Genomic DNA, 24086 nt, shown 5'->3' with positions numbered 1-24086 from the left:
CCTGGCGTGCTGCGATTCATGGGGTCGCAAAGAGTCGGACCGACTGAGCGACTGAACTGAACTGAGAGTGTTTAACTACTAGGAGCCAAGAAACCACAATTACCTTGATTACCAGTAAGGTCAGAGGAACCGCCCAAGGGGAATTCTGTAGGAACTGAGAGAGGATTAATAGCTCCTGGCATCCTTAGGGCAAATATGTAGCCAGCAAAGATACTGCAAAAAATATCTAGAAAGGGTAGGCCATGCCCATGAGGTCCTGTGATTGTATACATCACACAAGAAGTCATCAGGGGCAGTTGACCTCACAGAGTGCTGGAAGGCCTTTAAAAGCACCCCTGAAGTGACAGATGATCGGCAACCATCTGAAAGGCTAGGTTGTCAGTCCTGCAGGGTATGTGTTCAATCAGAAACCTCTGTATGGCACTGGGTCCACAATTAGAAGAATGAATGGATCAAGGAACAAAGGGGTCAGAGTAGAAGTGGTACTGCTTACCATCACTCCCAGTGACCCACTGTGGGACTTTGTCTTTTTTATCCCCGCATTCTGGATTCTTCAGTTGTTAGACTTCTTGGGCCCCAAATGAGGTATGCTCTTGCCCAGAGCTGTAACAAAAGTCCTGTTGAACTATGATTTGTAGCTGGATTCCTGCCTCCAGGGACCAGCAGGGGAAAAGAGACACCTCCTGGCAGGGGGATTCCATCTTCATCATCTGGAGGATGTGGCCTTTCTTTTACACAGTGGGGTAGAGAGGAATGTGTGTAGGACCCAGGAGATTCTCCTGGGCCTCTCCTGGGACTCTGTTGCCCCACTGAAACTATATCTGGATATGCATAGCACTATTGGCCTCAGACGGAGAAGGCAATGGCAAACCACTCCAGTACCCTTGCCTGGAGAATCCCATGGACGGAGCCGCCTGGTGAGCTGCCGTCTATGGGGTCGCACAGAGTGGGACATGACTGACAGCAACTTAGCAGCCGCAGCAACCTGGCCTCAGAAGCGTGTGATTGCAAAGGGCTCAGTTGCCTCAGGAATGAAGAGTTGGGTCACTTCCCTAGGAAGTGATGATATCACTCCTGCTGAAATGATAGCCACAGGTCAGAGGAATTTAGAACAGACGGAAGAGGGAGAGAGGATGAGAACCAGCTGTGTCCTGGAGACCTAGCGGCAGTGACCTGGCTCTAGTTTGTCTCAGTAACCATCTTTTCTAAATTTTTCTGTAGGCGGAGAGGTCGGCAGACCCATGGAGGTCCTGCTCCCTGCAGCTGCATGTATATCTGAGCAGCATGTTGGGTAGAATACGGTTGCCTTGAGAGCGTTCTGTTCAGATCTCCTCCTCTGGGGAGGCTGACTAACAGAGGGCTCCAGCCATTTCCTCTGTGCATCCACCACCATGTTCGCATGGAGACTGGGCTACCTGTGCCAAAGACAGCGTGGCACACATGCCAAGGCAGGCCAGTTCCAGCGAGCAGTGGCCACTTTGGCTTTGGACTCCAGCTTGGTCTACCTGAGGCTTCCTGGGAACTGTTTTCTTTCTACCTTGTCCTCAATCTTTTCTCCTCTTCTCTCCCACAGATGTCGAGCTGCATTAGGGTCTGGAGGCTTTCCTCACCTTCTACTCCCTCCCCTCTTTATCTGTTATAGGCACTTCCTAATAAAACTCTTATACCTCTAATCGTGTCTTCTTTTTTTCTAAGTTGAAGTATAGTTGATTTACAGTGTTGTGCTAGTGTTGGTGCACAGCAAAATGATTCAGTTTTACATATATATATATATGGTATATGAGGCTTCCCAGGTGGCTCAGTAGTGAAAGAATCTGCCTGCCAATTTAGAAGATGCAGCAGGCACAGGTTCAATCCCTGGGTAGGAAGATCTCTTCAAGGAAAAAATGGCAACCTACTCCAGTATTCTTGCCTGGGAAATCTCATGGACAGAGGAGCCTGGTGGGCTACAGTTTATGGGGTCACAAAGAGTCGGATACGACTGAGCATACATGAATATCAGCTCGTATATGTATAGATCTATATTCTTTTTTTGATTCTTTTCCATTACAGGTTGTTGTAAAATATTGAATATAGTTCTGTGTGCTATACAGTAAATCCTTGTTATTTATCTCTTTTATATATGGTAGTGTGCATCTGTTAATCCTATACTCCCAATGTATCCCTCCCCTTCTTCCTGTTTGGTAATAAGCATGTTTATTTTCTGTGTCTGTGAGTCTGTTTCAACACTGTTACGTAAGTAAGTTCCTTCGTACTATTTTTCAATTCTGCGTATAAGTAATATCACGTAATATGTGTTAGTCTCTAACATTTCACTTAGTATGATCATCTCTACGTCCATCCATGTTGCTGCAGATGTCATTATTCCATTCTTTTTATGGCTGAGTAATATTCCATTGATATACACACACACTGCATCTTCTTTATCCATTCAGCTGTTGATGGACACTGTCTTGTTTCTTGATGGACCTATATTAATGTATGCTCTTTAGCTAGTGACTAGCTAATCTAGTGTGATCCATGCACTGTAATAGAGCTGGAACAGTAAGTTTGTGTAGACCTTTTTACCTAACTGTTATGATCATTTATTGAGGTAATGAGTAGATTAGTATTATTCCAATTTTATATGTGAGGAAGTGTCTTAGTTTCTCAGTCGTGTCTGACTCTTTGCAACCCCATGGACTGTAGCCCGCCAGGCTGTTCTGTCCATGGAATTCTCCAGACAAGAATACTGGAGTGGGTAGTAGTCTTTTCTCCAGGTGATCTTCCTGACACAGGGATCAAACCCGGGTCTTTTACATTGCAGGCAGGTTCTTTACCATCTGAGCCACAAGGGAAGCCCTTGTGAGGAGACTAAGTATTAATTTAGGACTTGTCTGGGGTACTAAGCTAGAAGTGGCAAAGTTGAGCTGAAGTGAAAACTTAGGCCCCATGTGTAGTCCAAAGTCAAATTTACTACTAGGCCATGGGACATGGGCTGAGGGGAGAGTTAACATCTTACGAGAGCCGAAGTATCTGAGGAAGAAGGACCTTATGTCTTATAGAAGTGAGCTGAGGCACTCAAATCAGGTTTCAAACCAGATCAAGGTTTATCTCAAGCAATAATTTGAGGGCAGAACCAATACTGTCTCAAGGGTGTGATGCCTCGCAGTATCAAAGTTCTATTCTGGACAGTATTCTCTCGGAAATTTTAGTCTGGAAAGATTTTTAAGTGTATGCTCATAAGTATACATATATGATTCATTTGCTTTCATCTTTTTTCTTTGTTGAATTATACTTTTAGTAAATATCTATTGATCTTGTGCTGTATGTCATGCATGATTTTTTACTTTTCCTTCTTGTTACATTTAATCAGACTCTTTTTCTTCCTTTCAATCTATCCTTATGAATTCATGTTTTCAGTAGTCTTCTGTCTTCACAGTGCTAAGCAGTGGAAAAGGATCTTGTTCTTGTAAGTGTAATCATTTCCCCATCATAGATGGAGGCTAACTCAGTGCACCAGATATCACACAGAAGAAGATCAATCTAGTTACTGTTTTAGTTTTGAGGCAAACTAAACATTTAATTTTACTTTTCCCTATTTTTTTTTTTTTAGGAGGGTGGGATGAGGGAGAGGGATTGTTAAGTAAAAGGCAAACATTTATGAATACTATATTTTCAACACAAATGTAGTCTTGCCCGTAAAAAAAAAATAGCACTTTAGGCATCTCAAAGCATTGAAATTTTAAGTGGTTTAAATATTACACATTTAAAACATTTAGCTCTATGCAGATAAAACTTAAAGTAATGTAGAATGAACACTTATTCCATTTCCTCTCATTTTCTATCTCTTTCATCTCTTTTTAAAAAAAGTCAGCATGGATAACTATCTGGCATTGTCTTAAATTATTTATTCATTCACTTGTTTTCAACTATTCTCCCCAACTAGGAACCTCTTCTGTCTTATTTCACTGCTGTATTTGCAAGACAGAATAATGCCTGGCACATAGTGGTACTCACCAAATATTTGTTGTAATTCATTTATTTAAGCCAAAAAGGAGATGACTTCCTAAAGAATCACACATAAAATCACAATGTAAGCAAACAGACAACAAATCAAAAACCCATAACTGTTCAACATACTTGACTACGAGAAAACGGAAAACTTTAACAAGCGTAGTGTTTTAAAGAGCAAATAGTATGTTGAAAGAAAGTATGTCAGAAAAACTTTGCTATCTTTATTAAAGCTTTAAATAACTTTGCTATTTTTTATTACTACTACAAATTGTTAGAAGATAGTATGACCCCAGAAAATAGTGGACAAAAAACAAAAAGGCAGTATTTCCCCTACTCACCCTTGGCAAACACATTGATACATTAAGAGAAACATGACAAACAAATACTAGTGAGAAAGCCCAGGGAAAATTATTTATCTCTTTAACAACCATGGAAATTCAAAATTAAAGCAACAGGGTCTATTTTTGAAACATTAAGCTTATAAACCGTTTAAGGGCTTCCCTGATAGCTCAGTTGGTAAAGAATCTGCCTGCAATGCAGGAGACCCCAATTTGATTCCTGGGTCAGGAAGATTCCCTGGAGAAGGGATAGGCTACCCACTCCAGAATTCTAGGGCTTCATTTGTAGCTCAGCTGGTAAAGAATTGCCTGCAATGCGGGAGACCTGGGTTCAATCCCAGGATTCCCAGATCCAAGGATTCTGACCTGGAGAAATCCAGGAACTGTATAGTCTATAGGGTTGCAAAGAGTCAGACACGACTGAGGGACTTTCACCTTGACTATTTTTTTTCACTATTTTTGAAATATTAAGGTTATGAACCATTTAAAAAGTTATGCCCATTGTTACAAAACTGAACATTGTATCTATTTAGGACAGTGTAAATCTGTGGAAATGTCTCCCATTCAGGTACTTACCTGGCCCAACCTGGTTAGCTTCCGGGATCAGAGGAGATTGGGCATGTTCAGGGTGGTATGGCCATAGCTTTGTGGAAACTTCTTGGAAAGTGACAGGCCAATATGAATCTATGAATCAAGAATCTAAAACTATGCAGTCCATTTGATTCAATAATCCCATTTCTGTGAATGTCTCCTAAGGTATTATCTATTATAAATATTACATATTTAATTACTATTTAGGTTATGTACATGAAAATCATTGATTATGAAACTTCTGTAGTAAGCATTTAGGTAAAATGCTTATAAATTAAAATAAGTTTAAGGGAACATTTATAAAATTACATGTACACTACAATTATACTTGTATTAAAAATATTGCTAGTGAAAAAATAATTACAAGAAAATTAGAGGTGATTTTGCTTCTCTTTTCTATTTTCCAACTTCCTGTAACTGAACATTAGGACTTGTACAATGGTATTTTAATTTAGTTTTGTTCAATATAACCTTTTAAAGGCAAACTTCACTGTTCGAATCTATTTTCCCATTGTAATCTAGATAACAGCTTTTGCAGAGAGATTGGTGAGCAAATGCTCTTTTGATGAAAATTCATGTGTGAAAACTATGTATGTATGATTGTTGGTTGGATGCTTTTTTAAAAAAGAGAATTTCCTAATAAGATAATTCTACTTCATTACATTTGATTTGGTTCAATTTAGATTAATATTTGGAGCAGATTGTAGGCTTCTTGCTACGTATCACCTAAGAAGGAAATATGTTTATTTTTCCTTTTACACTGTTCTCTTTCTCTCTCTTCCTATATATTCCATATAGAGTAACTTTTAAAAGCTTTTCTACTTTAAAACATAAAGTTAAATTCTTCACCCAATTTAGTTGGTGGCATCCTTGGTCAACTTGTCAACTAATTCAGAGAATTTGGGAATCACATGATATTCCTTCCTCTGCCTCAACATCCAGATCTAATTAGTCATTCAGTTCAGTTCAGTTCAGTCGCTCAGTCATGTCGACTGAGTGACCCCATGAATCGCAGCATGCCAGGCCTCCCTGTCGATCACCAACTCCCAGAGTTCACTCAGACTCACGTCCATCAAGTCAGTAATGCCATCCAGCCATCTCATCCTCTGTCGTCCCTTTCTCCTGCCCCCAATCCCTCCCAGCATCAGAGTCCTTTCCAATGAGTCAACTCTTCACATGAGGTGGCCAAAGTACTGGAGTTTCAGCTTTAGCATTAGTCATTACCCACTGTCTATTCTATCTCCTCAGGTGTTTGACAACTTCCCATATCTCTTCCTGTTGCATTGTTGTAGATGTTGGTCTCATCACTTGCAGTTTGGAGCTTTGCAATGCTATATGATTAACCTCCTTGCCTTCTAGTCCATCTTCCACATTATCCCTAGATTAGCAGTTCTCAAAGGGAATGATTTTTGTCCCCCAAGGAATATTTGACAATGTCTAAAGATCATGGAAAATGCAAGAGAGTTCCAGAAAAACATCTATTTCTGCTTTATTGACTATGTTAAAGCCTTTAACTGTGGGGATCACAATAAACTGTGGAAAATTCTGAAAGAGATGGGAATACCAGACCACCTAACCTGCCTCTTGAGAAACTGATATGCAGGTCAGGAAGCAACAGTTAGAACTGGATATGGAACAACAGACTGGTTCCAAATAGGAAAAGGAGTATGTCAAGGCTGTATATTGTCACCCTGCTTATTTAACTTCTATGCAGAATACATCATGAGAAACGCTGGGCTGGAAGAAGCACAAGCTGGAATCAAGATTGCTGGGAGAAATATCAATCACCTCAGATATGCAGATGACACCACCCTTATGGCAGAAAGTGAAGAGGAACTAAAAAGCCTCTTGATGAAAGTGAAAGAGGAGAGTGAAAAAGTTGACTTAAAGCTCAACATTCAGAAAACGAAGATCATGGCATCTGGTCCCATCACTTCATGGGAAATAGATGGGGAAACAGTGGAAACAGTGTCAGACTTTATTTTCTGGGCTCCAAAATCACTGCAGATGGTGACTGCAGCCATGAAATTAAAAGACACTTACTCCTTGGAAGAAAAGTTATAACCAACTTAGATAGCATATTGAAAAGCAGAGACATTACTTTGCCAACAAAGTCCATCTAGTCAAGGCTATGGTTTTTCCAGTGGTCATGTATGGATGTGAAAGTTGGACTGTGAAGAAAGCTGAGCGCCGAAGAATTGATGCTTTTGAACTGTAATGTTGGAGAAGACTCTTGCGAGTCCCTTGGACTGCAAGGAGATCCAACCAGTCCATTCTAAAGGCGATCATCCCTGGGTGTTCTTTGGAAGGAATGATGCTAAAGCTAAAACTCCAGTACTTTGGCCACCTCATGCGAAGAGTTGACTCATTGTAAAAGACTCTGATGCTGGGAGGGATTCGGGGCAGGAGGAGAAGGGGACGACAGAGGATGAGATGGCTGGATGGCATCACCGACTCCATGGATGTGAGTCTGAGTGAACTCCAGGAGTTGGTGATGGACAGGGAGGCCTGGCGTGCTGCAATCCATGGGGTCGCAAAGAGTCAGACACAACTGAGCAACTGAACTGAACTGAAAGACATTTTTGGTTGTCATAACGATCAGGTGGGGACTAGGGAGCTGGCGGTGGGGAGAGAATGGAGGAGGAGCAAAGGGGGTTGCTACTGGCATCTGGTAGTTAGAGAACAGAGATGTTGCTAAACTCCTGCAGTGCAGATGACAGCACACCGCCCCCTCCACCCCCCTGCCCAATGACAAAGAATGTTCTGGTCCAAAATATCAGTAGTGGTGAGGTTGAGAAACCCAGCCCTGAAGTGATTCTTGTCAAAGAAAATCTGCTGACATACCTCAGAAACAACTATTTTGGGCAAACGTTTTTGCATAAGGCTCATCTTATTTCCCCAGTCACACAGAATATACTTACCACTGCCTATATGTACCACTTTCTCTGTGGTTCCTATGACTTAATTTGCTATTCGTAGCTTCTTCTTTTCTTTTTGATTTCTTCAGGCTGGGTTTCATGGTTCTTCCATTGATCACTTTTAGAAGAGCATGAATCATACTGAATTGTTGCTTATCTATCTCCTGCACTCCACTGTGAGCATCCAGAGGTTAGTGAAACTATGCCCCATAGGGTCAACAGAAGCTGGAACTAATCCAAATTCTTGAGCTTATTTTACAGCTTGCTAAAAAACCTCTTGCTTGTAGCCTGCCTTCACTGAGCAAGGCTTAATTATTTTGTTGCAAATTGCATATCCACCAAGCTTCATAGCTTAAACCACAAGATGCTTGCGTGACTTGTTTTCCAGACACTTGGAGTCAGCTGGGTCTAGTCTGAATTCCAGCCTGCTAAGACTAGCTGAGACCACTGACCCTAAAACTGGGCATGCACAAGTGTTCCATAAATAACTTTTGGACATCAGAGGGCCAAAAACGGTATCCCCAGATTATGGTAAGTGCCTCCATTTTTGAATATGCATATCATGAAAGTCGCTCAGGTGTGTCTGACTCTTTGCAACCCCATGAACTATACAGTCCACGGAATTCTCCAGGCCAGAATACTGGAATGCGTAGCTGTTCCCTTCACCAGGGAATCTTCCCAACCCAGGGCTCAAACTCGGTTCTCCCACATTGCAGGGGGACTCTTTACCAGCTGAGCCCCAGGGAAGCCCTACATACCATGAAGAAGCATGTAATTCAGATACTCCTGTTCAGAACCTGATCACTTCATCTTTTCCCTGCCCTCAGTCATCTTTCCCCACACCTGAGACTACACTGTTTCTTTATCTCTGAAATATCTCAAACTCCTCCCCTTGGAGAGGCAGATTTGAGATTTATTCTCCCATTTTCTTGCTTGGCTGCCTTGTGGATAACTCCTTTCTCTGCTGCACATCTTGGTGCCTCAACATTTGACTTGCTGAGCTTTTAACCAATGAACCTGGTTCAGTATCATCAGGAACTGGGTCTTTTTTTGAATCCTCAGCATCTAGTGCAATGCTTGGTATGTAGGGGATGGGTCTGAATTCAACCAAGTTCCTCTTCTTATTTCATTTCATGAGTCCTGCAGAGCAACCAGATTTGTTCTCAAGCACAGTGAGTTCATTGCAGCTTTCCTGACTTTCCCTTCTCTGTACCCTTTGGTTTACCTGAAATTCGATTGTTTAATGTTTCTGTCTCTACTAATATCACTGCCACCTGTTCTTTAAGGCCTACCACATGTATGGGGCCTGGTGTTATCTTAGGTCACTTTCAGCATAATCTTTATGAAGAAGGTATTGTCTGTATTTGATAGGTGAAGAAAATGATGCAAACAGTGTTGAGAAGCAGTTAAGGCAAGACATTCAAACACAAGGTAGGCAGCTTGGCTGGACCTTCCTCACCTGATTCTCGTCTTTTCTGTTACCTCTGCTATCTCCTTCCAGAAGGCACCCTGGAGATTGTTCAGTCTGCCCCTCAACTCTTATGAGTAAATTGTAAATTGTTTAGGGTAACACAGGTGGTTAATGGTGGCAGTCACACTTAGAACCCAGAACTCCAGATTCAAATGCAATTTTCATGCACCACATACCATACCCAAAACTTGCTCTGTATGAAGTAAGCCGCAGTAACTCCTCAAGTCTCCAGGAATCCTGGAGGGTTAGTAGAGTCAGGACACATGGGGAAGCCTCAGGGAGCAGAGAGCTGAGTTGCAGAAGTCTAATTATGCACAGCCTAGGCAGGTTCTCATCCAAAGATTTCCTCTTTGGATGAGAAGATACTGGTATATTTTAAGTATGGGAATGAGTGGAACACTCACATGTACATTTTAAAAAGCTCACTGTGTAGAACTGGAGACTGCATTGAATACAGAGTGACAAGATATATTTGTGTGGTCCTTCAGATGAGATGAGAGATGCTGGTAGCCAAGATCATGTTGTTGGAACACTTGGAGAAACAAATGGACTGGAGACATGCTTAGGAAGCAAAATCACCAGGATTTGGTCATAGACTGCCTGGGGGGTAGGAACCTTGGCTATAGGATGATCTTGGCTAAGATAATTAAGTCTTGATTTGTTTCCTCATGGATGAAAGGAAGATAAAACCTACTTCGAGGGATTATTAGTAAAAAATTAAAATCGCTGGCACACATTAGATATCAACAAATGTATTTATTACTATTTATACGTTTTTTAAAAAAACTTCTAAGACCTTTAGATACAGAATGGGTAGGATGTGAAATAACCTGTCAATGTAGGAAGATTTATTTCTTAAGTTCCTGTTAGCCTCGTGCTTCACTAGCTCGCCTCTTGCTCAGTGGGAACAACAGGCAAAGGACTGTGAGAAATGCATCGTAGTGCACAAAGTTGTGGTGCAGTGCACTGCAAATCTGAGAGGGGTCTATCTACGGCCAAATCCTGACAATTTCACTTTCTGGCCGCGGACCTCTCATCCTGCATTGGTGTTTTAGACTACGTGGTAAAAAGGAGCGAGTGAGGGGCGGGGGCGTGAGCAAAGCAGGATGGGGGCGGGGCGGGAAGGCTGGAGGCGCTGGGTCCTGCGCGGTGGCGGTGCCACCGCCTCCGCCTCCACCGCGGTCCCCGCCCCCCTTTCCGGGGCAGCTGAGCGTGACGCCACGAGGAGGCGGAACCTGCCGCGGGGTGGTAGGCGGGGCCAGTTGCGGGGCGGGGCGGGGCGGGAGGCGGGTGCATCGCCCAGCGCAGGCCGCGGCGGCCGCGGAGTAGCTAGCCGCCGCAGATTTGCCCCGGCCCGCAGCCGAAAGGTGGTTGCCAGCCCTACGCCCACTCCTCAGCCCCCGGCGCGTCAACGCCGGGGCCCTGGGGGGTTAGCCGCTTAGGGAGCTGGCCGCCCGACCCTGACCCTCGCAGTGACCCGGAGCCCCACGGCCCAGGCGCACACGGAAGTGGTGAGTGTCACCGAGTGGAGGTAGGGAAGCCTGCGGCGGCCGTGGGCAGCGAGACGAGGGGCGCTCAGCCGGGCACTGGTGGGAGACGCGGCTGCCCCTCTCGGGCCTCGCGCGCCGCGCACCCTGGGTCGCTCCTCGGGCTGGACCTGGGGGCCGGGCCGGGCCAAGGTAGGGGCGGGCTGGGAAGGCGGGGGATTTCCAATAGAGCAGAGCCGGCTGGCGGCGGGGAGATCGGGGGCTGGGGCCCCCCAGCCCCGAAGGGGAAAGGTTAAGGCTCTCTGCCCCCTCCCCCAGAGTGCACACCAAGTTTTCATAAACAAGCCTGGGACGCGCTGACATCCTGTTTATACCACCCGGAGATACAGGCGCGGGGTTGAGGTTTGACGTCCCTCGCTCTTGCACCGAGAACTTGACCGCCAGCTCTTTGGCAGAATTGCTGGGGAGCGGGAGGAGGATTTTTCAGGCCTCAGGACGGATGCTGAGGGTATTAGCCTTTGACTTCTTTGCCATCTCAGCGAAGGAAAGTTTCTAGGATTTGGGGCCCTGTTTGGGGCAGAGGGGCGTCTGGGGACTCAGGAGACGCCCCCTCCCCTTTTAGGTTCTTTTGGGACTCGGGCCCCAGGCAACCGACGAAAAGTGTGAATGACGCACCCTGTGCCGGAGGGCCAGGGAAGAGGAACAGTGGAGAGCCAGCCGTTCGGCGAATTATGAATCCTTCTGTAAAGGGTCTATTTAACCGAAAGTGGGGCTGGTCTCTGGCTCCTTGTCTAACTCCTCAGACTCCGTGCGCGCGGTCGTCAAACATCAAAAAAGAGACGTCGCTTTAGCAGGACTAGTAAACACCCCCTTGTAAGTCACTCCCCAAGGTTCCAGGGGATGTGGACGCCTTGGATATGTGTTTACCGAGGAACTTTTGTAGGAGACTAGAAAAAGGATATGATTATTACCAGGTGTTCTGCACCTTTTTTTTTTTTTGTATGGCATATTCTTTGTGAATTCCTTTGTGTCCATGGCAAGAAGACCCCGTCCCCCGTGCCACTTCGCTTAATACGTGGCTGTGAGCTGTTTTCTGTCCCTGGTTGGATACATGCTATTAACTTTTTTGTTTTAAGAGTCCAGGAGTTTTCTCTCTGTGGCAGTTTACATCTGTATAAAATTGTTATTACTTTTTTTCGGTGGATGAAAGCGTTAAAAACCTAACATAGTTAAGTGATGAGTATAATGCAGAAACAAATATGATGGTGGAGTGTTTGGTTGTTCGCTTTTTTTTTTTTTTTGAGAAAGAGATTTGCGTTATGGGCATTTACAGACTGGAAAAAAAATATTTAAGATGAACATTTTATATTGATTAAATCTTTGTTCCTTCCTTTCCAAAACCCCATTTTGTGTTGTTTCTGGCTTTTGCTTTGGCTAACTGTTTTTCAAGACCAGGCAGTCATTTTTATTGAAGGATCAATGTGTTCTTCTGTACTTTGTGGTGAAGGTTAATGGAGGCTACAAGGGTACCAGACACTTTGGGTACAATAGGCATTGTAATATGGAGAAAATGTCTCCTATGTATAGATCCAGATCACATTTAAAGACGCAAGTGCATCATACCTACAAGATTATGAACAGTGTGAATAGGAATAAAAAGCACTTATACTGTATCTTAGTGTCTCTGAATACCAAAATGTATTTTTTTAGTACTAGGATTGCAGTGTATTTAGTATTTAGTACTAGGATTGCAGACACTCCGTATTGAATAAAGCTAGTTTAGTTTCCCCATTCCGCAATATACTAATTGCTTATTATTATTGGGAAATGATGATAGAGGGTGAATAAATTATACATACATAGATAAAATAATTCAGACATTTCCCAAAATATAACTATGTTTCAACTTGTTGTAATTTAGTCAGTCTTAATATCAATTTGGCTAATGCTCTGTATGTGTTTATAATTATCTCTGATCAATTGGTATCTACCGTTTGCAGGTTTAAAGTGTTCAGGGGAATTAGCTTGCAAAATGTTTTCAATTCAGACATTTGCTAAAAAGCTGGTGAAAGTAAGGAATTTTGAGGGCAGAGTTGCTTTTTGCAGGAAAAGGGACTCTTTAAATGACATGAAGAAATGCTTCTAAATGGGATAATGAAATCTGCAAGTTTAGATTCTGGGTTCATAAACACTAATGGTTTCAACTGCAGACCAGAAATTCTAATAATGTTTTGAAGTTATCACTCAGTTTCTTCTGAATAGCTTGAAGTATATGTTTGGACAGAAACCCAGCTGAAGCAAGTGTTGAGAATGTGTAGGTTTATACCCATTTTAACAGAGGGGATACTAAGGTATAGCTGCATTCATAAAGTTTATTAACAAAGACGGAGGTCTGTTTTTTAAGTTTTTACCGTTTTAAACGCACATTATTTTATATATCTTTATTATGTATATATTTGTTTTAATGTGGTAATATGCTCTTAGAAGATATATCATCTGAGATGTGTTTATACAAGGAAATTTTTCTTGTTTGTTTTCACATTAGAAACACTATTTTAAGTGGATAGAGAATTGGTTAATTAACTGAATCTTGCTGAGCAAGCAGCCTCTGACGGTCTGTGATTTATCATGACCCCGTGTTCTGTGGAGCCATATCACAGAATAGAGACACCAGGAAAAACCTTGTAGATTCTTTTGCACCAGTGTCCCTCAGCTGGGTATACTTGTGCGCGTAAGGAGGTATCTGCAGTTTCTGGAGGCATTGTTAGTTGTTAGAACTGTGGGGGTGCGGTGGGAGTGGGAGGAGGCAGTGTTACTGGTGTCCAGTGGGCAGAGGTCAAGGATTCTGTTCAACATCCTACAATGCATGGTGCAGCCCCTTACAGCAAAGAATTCTTTGGCTCAAAATGTCAGTAGTGTTGGGCTTGAGAAATTGTGCTTTAGCCAAGTGGGTAACAAGATCCTGGCTTCTGTCATGGCAGGCTGCTTCACTCAGGCACCTATTTTCTTCATCTGTAAAATATCCGCTTTGGCCGTCACACAAAGCTGTTGGAAAAAATTACGAAAATAATGGATGGAAACCATGAAGTGCTGTGCACATTATGACTATTGTGAAGATGTGATTTTTTAAAAATTGAAATATAGTTGATATATAATGTTGTACTGATCTGCTATACTGCAGTGACTCAGTAATACACACATAGACTTTTTAATATTCTTTTCCATTATGATTTATTAAATATAGTTCTCTGTGCTATACAGTAGGACCTTGCTGTTTATCTATCCTACATATAATTGTTTGCATCTGCTAATCCCAAACTTCCCCATCCCTCTCCCTCTTGGCAATCACTAATAGAGAACCCCCTTGGTATATTTCTTTGTAAGATGTGATTTTTTAAAATAAATGAATTGTTAGATATACTGGTTGTTGAGGAGGAAAGGGGGTGCAGTATGTTGAGTGCGAAGATTTGATGTTTTTAAATTCTTCATTTTATAGGGTAGAGGATTTACTTAATGTAGTTTTATTATTAGAACATAAAATTTTTATCTCTGTTATTTCTTTAAATGTAAAGATTTTCTCATTTAACTCATTGTTAAAAAAACAAAAACAAACATTAGACCCTAAAGTAGAAAGTATAGGAGAAAAGTCAACCATGGCCCACTCCCTTACCCATTTAAGGACAAGTTCTTATCAGTTTTTTTTCTATTAGAGTCATTAACGCAGGAGAAGAGTTAACTATGGAAAAAGCAGCAGCTGGTGACCAGGGAAGGTGCTGTTTGCTTTTGTGCCCTTCATTTTTTCCCCTAATAATTATGTGCAGTCAGTTATGTTATAGAAGACATTAGAGGAATTGGTTCTTTGTTTTTGTACTTTGTCAACTACCCTTCACCCGCCTTCTTGTTTGGCATGCTGTTTCCTCTCTGCTTCTTGCTCTCCTCTCAGCTAGGTGTGCCACTGTAGCTTCCTGTCTTGAAAACCCTATGGTTACATGGGGTTTTAGCAGCTGCCATGTTGAAATGACCGTGTTTCAGGGCAGCAAACTACTTCCTGTGAGTATTCTTTCCTCTGAAGTGCACCAGCTTTCTTTTGGCAGTTTGAGGCAACAAGAAAGCATAAAAGTTTTTTAAGTTCATTTCCGTGGTATATTTACTTCTGCGGTTTTATGATCTGTGATTCTTAACAGCTGTCAGTGGGCACACAGTTTTTTCTTGGTGCTCTGAGTAAACTGCCGAATGCCGAGTCAAGACCTGCTTTAGAACAATGAAAATTTCTTTAAGTCTGCTCTAGACAGAAGACTGAGCTGGTCTTTGTTGGGAGGTTTAAATCTGTGGTAACTGAATTTACTTACCATTAAAAGTCACACAGCACTCTGTTGCATTCATTTATTCATCTAGTAAATACTTTTTGAGCTCCTGTTATGAGCCTCAGGGAGGGAGTAAACAGAAAAAAACAGGCAAAAATTCTGCTTTTATAGAGTTTGGTGGATGATCCTGTGTATGTTCAGAGTGTCTTCGTTGCAGGTTATGCACATACAAATAAGTAAATCCTACATTATAGAATGTTTCCTAGAAACCATCATGGCACTCCTTTAAAGTCAGAGCACCAAGTAGCTCCCCCCTTGTTCCCCACTTTTTATATTATAGATTCATTAACTCATTCTTTGTATATACAAACATCTCTTTGGTACAAAGTTCCTGGCAGATGGATAAGACAGTTCTTATGGAAACAAGCCTGCTATAAATATAACACAGTGTGGTTGATGTTATAGTAGAGGTCAGAGTTAAGAGCACTTTAGCCCCTGAAGAGAGCTGAATCCTGCTTGGAGCCTTTGTCTAATGCTTTTTTTTTTTTTTTCTTTTCCTGGCTACTCCGAGCAGCATGGGCATGTGAGGTCTTTAGTGACCAGGGGCTATCCCCAAGCCTCCTGCAGAGGAAGCGAGGAGCCTTAACCACTGGACCACCAGGGAAGTCCCTCCAATGCTTTTTTTTTTTTTTTGTAGAAACTCATTTGAGTTGGGCTTGCGGAGTGAGTAGGAGTTCTTTTCCTTAGGGGTGGATGGAAGTTGAGGCAGAGATAGAGCATGAGCAAAGGCACAGAGGTGGGCATGTACATGTGGGTGATCAATTTGGAGGTGGCCACAGTGACCAGAGCAGGGTACTGAGAAGCACCAGAAAGAGGCTGGGCTCGGACATGCAGGATGGGGCCAGGCTCTGAAGACTACTCAAGTCTCTGAGCATTGTGAGCTCAGAGACTGTGGCCTATGTTGAATGAATGAACTGGGAAGATGGGAAGCCATTCATAGTTTTTGAGCTTCAGAATAGCAGCATTAGAAAATGCAAGTACTGACAGTTCTGTAAAGGATCAGCTTCATTTGACCATTGTGCAACTGTTCATCCTGTGCATCACAGAAAATGGTCCTTACTATACACTATTTATCAATTGTTCAGAAGACTGCTAGGATATAGAAAATAACTTGGAATAGATGTCATGAAGTCCACACATGCTTTCCTTAGAGTAAAATTGTATTTTGCTTTGGTTTTAATTTATAAAGGATTTGTAGATAATTAACCTAACTGATTCTCAAGGCAGTAGGAGATTAAATACCACAAATGCAAGAGATGGGAATTGTTAAGAGAGTGCATGCAGGAAGGCACATTGTCTGAGGCAGGCAGTGTCAATTTTTATATTGGAAGTGAATGAGGAGAGGTTTATGAAAAGCAGAACCTTAACTCAAAAAGTGAAACACCCTGTGTGGGGCCATTTAGTGGAGAGGCAGATGCCATCATGAATACCGTAGCATATTGAAGGCGTCATTCTCACAACACAGAACAGTAATTGGTATGGAAAACGAGCAAACCATTAAGAAGGGAAGAGGTCAAGTTGTGGAGCATAATGGAAATGAGGCCAGGTACTTCTGGTCTCTAGGAGAAAAGGGCAACTATAGGGGTTGAGAGAGATGCAAGTGGTAGGCAGAAGTAGGGGTGGAGTAAGAAGCTGCTGTCACGATGGCAATGGGGCAGGCTTGAAGAAAGAGGTTTCTTCAGTGTGAAAACTCTGAGGAATCTTTGCTCAGCAGGAGGAGCTTTCACTCTTCAGGGAAAGTGACTTGAGTGATCTACCTCTGGAAACCTAAGGAGGGGAGCTGTGGCTTTCTGTGGAGAAGGTAATGGTAATTGCTGGAACCCACCAGTGAGGAGGGGGGGAGAGACTAAATCAGGTCAACTTCATTGCACCTCTAGATAGTACACAGACAGACTTACTGTCTTGTTTTTTTATGTAATCTGTGTTTTTGGAGGCTTTGGAGCTGGACTGTTTAGTTTGATCCTAGCTGTAAGAATATGGGCAGGTTATACCTGTTTCCTTATCCATAAAAGGAAGTTGAGGTAGTACCTACCTCTAGGATTATTTGAATATTGAGTGACTGACTACACCTAAAGGTTTTGGAGTGGTGCCAGGCACATGTTATGGTGTTAAACATTTGTTGGCTCTCTTGCTCTCTTTTTTTTTTTTTCCCTTCTAATTGGTGAATATGCTTTGTGTTAAAAATGAAGAGTTCACATTATATCCAGAATGCTGTAAGATGGTAGGGAGGTGGACCCACTAAATAGAAAACAAAGAGTAGCTGATTCAATATTAGCAAGGCTTCAGTTAGAAATGGAAAAATAAAAAATGTTTAGGCACCTAAAGAAGACATTTTCTCAAATCTAGAAGAGTTCAGTACGTAGACAGCCCCACGGTGGTAAATAAATTAAGTTTTGCCCCATTTTTAAGAAAAAATGAGAAACAAAGGTGCTTTTAATTTAACTTTAAATGCCATCCAAGGTATATAATTTAGTAGGAATGTATTAGGCTTTCTGGGAAAGTCAGTATGAAAACACTGCGCTGCTGTCCCTGATTCGGTTTGCTTAGCGAGTGGTGCGCTGTTGGCAGAGGGGCGCCAGCATGCCTGTTTGTATAGCGGTGTCTTTAGAGCTGTGTAGAAGCTTAAAATCTTATAGATCAGGTAATGTCCTAAGGAATTTGCTGTTTAAGGAATTGTAAACGTTTATGAGGACTCTTAAATAATGTTGTTTCCCCTGAATGCTGTTTTCATCAAGTTTCTTTTTCCATGTATGTGTTGCATTTTCCTAAAGCAAGACTTACCTAAACTATAAAATTGTACCAAAGTTGGCCCTTCTTCCTAATCACGTTTTGAATATATATTTCTTTCTCAGTAATGTTTATGCTGCATTTATTCATATTCTCAAGAACAGTAGCTGTCATATGGTTGGAAAGGCACTCTTGATGATAGGCTCATTCCATGTGCTCTGATTCACAAAGAAGTTAGCTGTCTCTTCTCCTTGTCTTCTCATTGACAAGGAAAGTGATAGTAAAACTCCCTAGTTTGTGCTGGGGAGGTGGTGCGTAAAGTAGGGAAGTCCAGCTCAAATGGTGAACAGGCTGACTGACCTATAGATATGAAAAAAAAAAAAAATTTAGGTCTGTTAATCCTAGGTATGTTGGGTAACTCAGACAAGTTGAATGTATAAAGCAGAAATAGATAAGAACACGTTGTAGTTAATGCAACTCTTGTTTTAAATGGTGTCTTAAAGGGCTTAAGGGTATTAGAACTGACAGCAGTTTATTCAGTTAAGCACAATTTTTTCTGCAGGCTTATTTGCACAGTTAATTTGCTCAGACTGTAGCAAGGCTGTAATTTATAGCAATTTTTTCAATTAGTAGAATTTAAAATAATCTTTTATGTTACAGTGGGAGAAAAGAGAGACGAAAAAAAAATCAAGGAGAAAACAGTCTGCCAAATGTATATTTTCCCAGTGAAAAATCTTATTATAAAACTAGCTGAATGGACCACACAACAGGGAGGCAGATAGGTGAGATTATATCATAGAGAGGCACTCTGGGTGTTTGGCCAAGTGCACCTGCAAATCCACTTCACGGCTAATTCACAAAATACAGATTTAAAAAGGAAGATGCTTTAATGCCTATATTTAATATTCTGAATGATTTTGTCCAGTTAAAGTCATCTGTAAAACTATGGGCAAGTCTGTTAATCACTGTATATCAGTTACCTCATTGGGAAGATCATCTGATATATGATGATATCTCAACCCCCCCCCCTTTTTTTTTAACATATTTAGAATGACCTTCACCTAGTTGGTCAGAAGTAGGACGGGGAGATCAGAGGAGGCCAGACTGGCCTGAACATAAATTGTAAGCCTACCTGATGTGGGATTTGGGAAGTAATAAGCCACTTGTGATGCATAAACTGCTTGAGATAAAGTTGCTCTCAGTTTTAATGTTCATTCCATTACTTATGCGTTATCTGTAGATTGTATATTATGTGAGAACATGATGGGCCTGATTCCTGCCCTCAGAAGCTGCCTGGCTAGTAGAAGACACAATACTTAAACAGTTACACAACTGTTACGAGAAGGCTGAGTACCTGGAGAGATGTTTTAGTTCGGTATAAAGCAGAGGTGGGGGCCAGTAAGAAGCTGGGGCCTTTGTGATTTTTTCTTTTTTTTAATTGGAATATGAAGAGTGAAAGAGCTAGCCAGGCCAAGAGGCTCCGGAGGTTTTCCAGCCAGAGGAAACTGCGCAGGGATCTGAGGTGGAACCACACTGCAGCTGGAGCCGAGAGGACAGAGGGGCAAACTGGCGAACTGGGGCCTCACCGTAGCACGGCAGGAGACACTGAAGGCTTTAAGACGTGGGTTATAGGGTGGGATTGGAGCCACTGTATGCAATATAGAAGGATTCCCCACCCCACCCCTGGGAGCACCTCTGCCCACTCTGCTGCCAAATGCCTTGAAAGTCTTACTCCCCCGATATGCTCGTTCTTTAACCCTTTGCTATCTGACTACGATCTCCACACTCTTAAGACTTGTTTGAGGTTGCCAGTGACCTTTTTGCTGTCACACTGAGGCCTTTTTAATGCACTTGTTATCTGAGACATTTTGATGCTGCTAAGCACTCCTTCCTGAAAGATGCCCCGCCCCACTGCTGTCTGGCTTCCGAGACACAATACTTCTTTCCTTTCTCTCTTTGTCTTTGTTGTCTTCTCTAGGTGTCTTCTCTTCCTCTCCTCTCTCTCCTGACCCCACCAAACACTTTCCTAAAGGTTCTGCGAACGGCAGATCTTCTGTGTGCCTAGAACTGTGCAGGTGACCTGCTCTCACCTGTGTTCCAGTTGTCTCTTTTATCCATATTCCTTTCCCCCGACTCCCTACTTGCCCAGATACTGACTGAGCAGCTTTAGGCAACTGTGCAGGGCACTGGGGAGGAATAAGAGGTGGGGTCTCGTTCTTAAGGAGCCAACATTCTAAGATGTTAAACATGGTAATTAAGAAGATAATTTCGGATGAGGCTAAAGAAACAGTATGGTATGGGTAGGGAATGCTTAGGTAGGCAGGAGAGGGGCTACCTCTGAGGAAATGACATTTGGGCTCAGACTGCAGGAGCCAGGCCATGCCAGGACCTGGAGGAAGAATACCAGGCAGAGAACAGCAGGTGCCTAGGCCCCATGGTGGGATGAGCTTTCCATTTCATGGTGGGCTTGCTTACCTGAATGTCTTATTGATACCTCCCATTTAACTGCTTCAGAGTTGACAGCATCTTTTTCTGACCCAGCCAACCAGTGGGTGATTTCTCTGTTCCTCTTAGTACTATGTCTATGCATAGCCCTCAAAACCAGTGGTCAGAAAACTTTTCCTATTGAGAGGAAGACAGTGAAGTTTTCAACTCTGAGGATCATGCCACTCTGACAACTCCACAATTCAGCAGCTGTGTGACTAACTAAAGCAGATGCAGACACAGACAACACGTAAAGCAACGGGTGTGCCTGTGTTCCAGGCGCACTTTATGTGTGGACGCTGACATTTGAGTTTCCGCTTGTCACAAAATACTTTTTCCCCAACCATTTAAAAATGTGAAAATCGGGGACTTCCGTGGTGGTCCAGTGGTTAAGACTCTGCACTCCCGGTGCAGGGTGAGAGCTCAGTTCCTGGTTGGGAAACTTCCACATGCTGCGTGTTATGGCCAAAAAAAAAAAAGTAAACTTTGTGCACTTCTTTGTTGTGGAAAACAGGCGGGAGGCCAGACTCGGCATGTGGACCCAAGTGTGCTGACCCCAGCCTTATTTCATCTTGGTTTCTCTCCCTCCAGCCCCCAGTTCAGCAGTCTGCCTGGCACTCTCAGTGTCCCTCCCAGTGTGGGGCTCCTTTGTCTCCTCTGCTGTTCCCTGCCTCTGACCTAGCTTTCCTTTCATTACCTGGGTGATCACAGTAGTCTCCAGCGCAGTCCCCCTCCCTGCAGCCTTCCCCTTCCGTCTGTCTTCCCTGCAGACATTGGAGAATCTTCTTGCAGTTGACTCATGTCATAGAACTTTCCGGACTGTTGCCTTTATAAGCTCTACTGTCTGCAGAAAACAGTCCGAATTCCGCCTTTGTGTAGTATTCGAGGGTCCCTGTTGTAAGATCTCAATTTTCCAGCTTATTGTCCCATTTCTTTCATCCACACTGTGCCCAAATAGATCGTTCACTATTTTACATTTGTGCCTCAAACATTGCTCATGTTTTTTTCTGCTTCCTCACCCTCTGTGGACTTTGCCCGTGCTTCGTGCTCTCCATCTGTCACAATTCTGAAACTATCAGGGTCCCTTTAAGTATCCCTTATGCCTCCGCCTCAAGCTCCCGCAGAAGGCGTGTATTGTATATACTTAGCTCTCTGGTTGTGTGCAGTCCTCTTTTCTAGGCCATTGTGTTCTGCCCTGTGCTGCAGTTCCTCTGTAGACTTGCCTCCACTGTGCAGTTCCAGGGTTCTTGAGGACAGGGACTTATTCACTGTAATATTCCCTTTCACAGAAGGTACATGCTTGTTTATTCAGTAAATGCTAAATCCTGTGTAAACGATTTGTAGAGGCTCAAAGGGGGAACATTTTTACTAGGAATGTGACTACATTAAATCCTGACTCTTATATGAAGTAGTACAGTTTTGTGAAAGATCGAATATTTTGGAAGACTACTGTGATAGTCTTGGTCCTGTCATACGTTTTAATGTTCCTCTTCAGGAATTGATGTGTTTCCTTCTGTAAAAAAGAAGAAGAGAAAGACTGCCCAGTAAATCATGTTTCCTTTCCTGAAAACTCAAGGCCAAGTTATTTGCTTATTTTAGGCTGCTGTTCATTTTTCTCATAATAGTTTCCCTGCATCAGTCTTCCATCAGATCACTTGTCACATGTATTAAGTACATTTAATGAACGGTGCTGGTGTGTGTGTTTATGTGTATGAGAAGCCCCAACTTTTGGTGAGAAATAGGAATCTAAATAAAAAATACTAGGCCCCTGTTTTACGCAACCTGATGTGACTTAAAGATGGTGAATATCTTAGAAGAAGCAGGGGAACAGGCCCTGGGGCAATACGGGCATCCTGATGTGAGTATGGTGGAAAATGAGCAGGCCACTTTCGGAGTGTCTTGTGCTCTTTTGGTGAACTTGTCCTCCAGGTAGCTCACGTCCCCCAGGTTTGTGGGGCTTGTAGCACATCTTGTCAATTGCTAAGGAGAGGGAGCAAGAGAACGAGACTCAAGATTAGTAAGCTTTTACTACGTGTCAGCTGTTTACGTGCTTTGCATTTGATATTTAATTTAATCTTTTAATAGCCAGAGAGTTGAATCTTAATGGCATCATTTTCCAGATGGGCAAACAAAGCTAATGGCATAGCTGGAATTCAAATTTGCAGCACTCTCATTAAAAAAAAAAAAAAAAAGCTTTCTACTTTTCCTCCCACCCAAACACTTTAACTCTTAAAAAGGCCTTCTTTCTATTGTCTTGTCACTCCCTCCCTTGTATTTCTGGCATTTACATGAGGACCCAAGGAGTGCGGTGCTACCCTCCTTTCCAGCCTGATGCTTCTGAAGCAGTTTTAGGCTTTAGGAGAAGTGCTTCTAGCCACCTGTGTTGTGTTTGGTATTGTTAGATGCTAAGTAATAAAGAAGATCTGAAAGGATTGTTTTTTGTGGGGGGATGAGGGGTGAGGTGAGATGGGCAGTTGGGTTAATTTAGCAGTCCTAAAGATAATTTAGTATTTTCCTGTGAAATATTTTTGACATTTTAAAACCAAGCTCGATTTTCTGTTACTGTATATTACTTGGTTATTGTATGATATGTCCCTTGATTACCTGTTTAGATCTAAGTATTCTAGATGTGTTATGAAAAGCATTCTGGACTTGGAACCAGGAGCAGCTGGTCTTAGGCTTTCCTCTGACCCTGTGATTTTGGGCTCTCAATTGATCCTCACTTTCTCTCCACTGTGAAAGTGAAATTTGCTCAGTTGTCCGACTCTTTGCGACCCCATGGCCTATAGTCCATGAATTCTCCAGGCCATAATATTGGTATGGGTAGCCTTTCCCTTTTCGAGAGGATCTTTCCAACTCAGGGATCAAAACCAGGTCTCCCGCATTGCAGGCAGATTCTTTACCAGCTGAGCCACAAGGGAAGCCCGAGAATACTGAAGTGGGTAGCCTGTCCCTTCTCCAGGGGATCTTCCCAACCCAGGAATTGAACTGGGGTCTCCTGCATTGCAAGTGGATTCTTTGCCACTGAGCTGTCATGGAAGCTGTAAAGTGGATTTAATAGAACCTGTCACCGTGGCTGTTTTATGAAGGTTAAATAACTTAGTTCACTGTTTCAGACAGTACCTGGGATTCAGTACCATTTAATAAATGCTAGTTACCCACTCCCACCCCAGATACTGAACATTGTCAGAAAGTCTGTAAATGATTATGTAATGTTTACATATTTATAAGTGGGAACTTTATTATTCAAGCTCAGTTCACTTCAGTCGCTCAGTCGTGTCCGACTCTTTGCGACCCCATGAATTGCAGCACGCCAGGCTTCCCTGTCCATCACCAACTCCCGGAGTTCACCCAGATTCACGTCCATCGAGTCAGTGATGCTATAAACTTCTAATGCAGGAAACCCCATTATGTAAATAGCTGGGTTCCCACTAATATACAAAAGCATCAGTATAAGATAATGGTTTGGACTTCCCAAATCTGGAACCAGTGTCTGTGGGTTTGAATCCTACTTTATTTTACAAATTGAGTTTATTTTACTAGTTATTTAACCTCAGTTTTCCCTACTTCAAAATAAGGATAGCATACCTACTTCTTAGCATTGTAAAGATTAAATGAGCACATGTAATTGTATACCAACATCCTATAAGGTTTTACTACTGTTATTATTTGTTAACCTCTGTCTTCTCATTGTATAGACAGCCAATAAG

At 42.5% G+C, this 24086-nt stretch overlaps 1 protein-coding gene across 2 annotated transcripts in view; it reads left to right on the top strand.

Moving 5' to 3' along the window:
* Positions 1-24086, top strand: part of JAK1 (Janus kinase 1) — a 148336-nt gene that overhangs the window by 4029 nt on the left and 120221 nt on the right. Inside the window, exon 1 of one of the 2 annotated variants that reach the window (XM_018045131.1) lies at positions 10593-10825. The exons of the other annotated variant lie outside the window; for it this stretch is intronic. The gene's annotated coding sequence lies outside the window, so the exon portion shown is untranslated. Of the gene's footprint in view, positions 1-10592; positions 10826-24086 lie in introns of those variants that run through there. 2 annotated transcript variants of the gene reach the window in all.

This window comes from Capra hircus, chromosome 3, assembly GCF_001704415.2.
Source record: "Capra hircus breed San Clemente chromosome 3, ASM170441v1, whole genome shotgun sequence".
Taxonomy (NCBI): Eukaryota; Metazoa; Chordata; class Mammalia; order Artiodactyla; family Bovidae; genus Capra; species Capra hircus.
Note: the sequence above shows the minus strand (reverse complement) of the source record. Positions and strands in the feature narration are given on the sequence as shown.